The 2,728-nt window shown below is 32.5% G+C and overlaps 1 non-coding gene across 1 annotated transcript; it reads right to left on the bottom strand.

Annotated features, from left to right (window-relative positions):
* Positions 1–1,749: 1,749 nt before the first annotated feature.
* Positions 1,750–1,823, bottom strand: TRNAN-GUU (transfer RNA asparagine (anticodon GUU)). The gene has a single exon. It is a non-coding gene; the product is annotated as a tRNA-Asn (tRNA).
* Positions 1,824–2,728: the final 905 nt, after the last annotated feature.

A 2,728-nucleotide genomic window follows, 5' to 3' on the forward strand; every position in this document is an offset into this window, starting at 1 on the left:
ACAAGTTTTAAGTCAATTCATGCAGCATCCTAAAACTTCACATTGGGAAGCAGCACTAAGAGTTGTGAGATACATGAAGAGGTCTCCAGGACTTGGAGTTTTGCTGAAAAAGGGAACTGAACCCTCAAAACTCACTGGATATTGTGATTTAGATTGGGTTTCATGTCCTAATACAAGGCTATCAGTCACAGGGTACATGGTACGACTTGGAGATTCATTGATTTCTTGGAAGTCGAAAAAACAACAGACTGTCAGTCAAAGCTCTGCTGAAGCAGAATATAGAAGTTTGGCAGCTCTAGTTGTAGAGTTAGTTTGGTTAGCTGGTTTACTCAAGGAGCTACATTGTCCAGTTGCAAGTCCAATACTAGTATTCACAGACAGCAAATCAGCTATCCAAATAGCAAAGAATCCAGTGTTCCATGAGCGTACAAAACACATAGAAATTGATTGTCACTTCATCCGTGAGAAGGTGAAATCAAATTTTATCAATCCCCAATACATATGCACTGCTATGCAACCTGCTGATATCTTCACCAAGGGGTTAGGTTCTGCTCAACATCATTTCCTATTGACCAAACTTGGTGTGTTAGACGTTTTCCACCCTACAGTTTGAGGGGGAGTATTGAGATATAGAATGGTCAAGTTGTTAGGTTGTTAACTTTCTGTTATTAGGTTGTTAACTTTCTGTTAGGTTGTTAACTTTCTGTTATTCATTCTGTTAAAGGCATGTGATTCATGTGTGAGTTATAGATAGAATAATTGATGAGAAATTCATTTATATAGGTTCAGTTCTATTATGTAAAAGATCAATTGATTGAAATGAAAACTTGTCATTGGTAACAATGTGAATTTGTTCTAGAAAGCTCTCAATTCAGTTCGAGTAGTTAGATTACAAAAGTTTTCAGACACAAACAGAGCGCGCTAATCTCAATAGCAAGTGAGGTCAAGAACCTGCATTCTTGACGGGCACTTTCACTGGTATTCCAGCAGATTAAATACGTTTTGTTTCTGATCAAGTTCCCGTTGTGCGATTTTCAAATTCGAGAGCCTATCAACAACTCCCTGCATATTCATAGTGCCCAATTTCTCTGCAATTACAAGTCTACAAACTGGAAATATATGCTGAGAATAAAAGAGCAATGATGTTGAAGCTTATTAACATAAAACAATCACAAAAAATGCATCTTCATATCATTCTTCGTGTCTTTCATCGCGTTCTAGTTGGTTCCAATTTATAAACAGAATCTAAAAATTCAGTCTTATAGAACATGTCTCTTGTTTCCTTTATCTATAAATTAAACTGAGGATATAATTCAAACATATTTGTCTGTCGACTGCCATAATGGTAGAATAAATAAACACAAAGAATCAAATGGCGTTTGGAGATAGATTTTTGGGATAGTTTTTGAAAATTTATTAGCAAATATCTGTTTGGTCAGATTTTTTTTTTCAAGTTCCCAAAAATGGGCTAGAACCAGTTTGAGCCCCAACTTCCACTTACAAAATATTAAATTTTTTCTTGCATGTCCAAACATAACTTCTAATTTCAGAAATCGCAACTTCAAAAACTCAAATTTTCAACTTCAAAATCCATGCCAAAGTGGAGCGAATCAATAGTTGTTGTATCGAAAAATACCTAATTAAATCTCAAAGAAATTCAGATATTAAAGCAGACCAAATTAACATTTATGAGCACAACTGAAGTAATAAAAAAACATAACACTTAATACAAAAATTAATGAATTGAATCGCTAGAAGGAGGGGTCGAACCTCCGACCTTATGGTTAACAGCCATACGCTCTAACCAACTGAGCTATTCCAGCTTTGTTGATAGTTCAATCTATATTAATGATTTTGATCTTTAAAAGAATCAACGACTCCTGCAACTAAGGGTCCTCTATGTTGTTGTTTTTTTTGTTTTTCCATTAGGTATAAAGCCCAGCTAACTGGGATTCACCTACGTGAGGCTCCATTCAGGGAAAACACCCCATACTTTTTTCATATCAGGCTCGATTCGAGACTTTTGAATAGAGAAGGAACAATCTTATCAACTGCACCATATCCTTTGATGGTGTTCTTATGAATTTTTTTTTGTTAGGTTTTTTTTAATAAAATAGTAGTAGTTTTTTTTTATGAATTTATAATTATATAGAATAATTATGATAGATTTTAAATTTGACAAAAATAAATTGAAAGATATCAAAACGTATTGATTAAATTTATGTGTAAAATATACTATTATATAATGTGAACTTCAAATATAACAAAGCTATTTTTTTGTGATAAAATGGCTAAAAGCTTATGGCTGAAGTCCCAATTCCAAATCTATAATGCTAATTCTAATAAAATTAACTTAATTACAACATCTTCAGTCGCAAATCACGAAGTATAGAGTAATTTTGTAATTTTGAATAGAAAGCTACAGGACATTGAGGGTGTGTTTGGTATGAAGGAAAATGTTTTCCTAGAAAACAAGTTGATTTTTCACTTATTTTCTCATGTTTGGTTGGTAAGTAGAAAATATTTTCCAGAAAAGATTTTTAGTGTTTGACTTATGAATGAAAAATATTTTCGAGAAATATCTTTTATTTTAACTAGAGTAGAAAATAATTTTTGAAATTGAAAATATTTTTTAAAAACAAACTTAAATTTTTTTGGGGGTGGGTTGAGGGTAGCGGTGAAAAATTGAAATTTTGAAGTTGAAAATATTTTTTAAAAACAAACTTAA

Source organism: Solanum tuberosum, unplaced genomic scaffold, assembly GCF_000226075.1.
Source record: "Solanum tuberosum cultivar DM 1-3 516 R44 unplaced genomic scaffold, SolTub_3.0 scf00026, whole genome shotgun sequence".
In the NCBI taxonomy this organism is placed as follows: domain Eukaryota; kingdom Viridiplantae; phylum Streptophyta; class Magnoliopsida; order Solanales; family Solanaceae; genus Solanum; species Solanum tuberosum.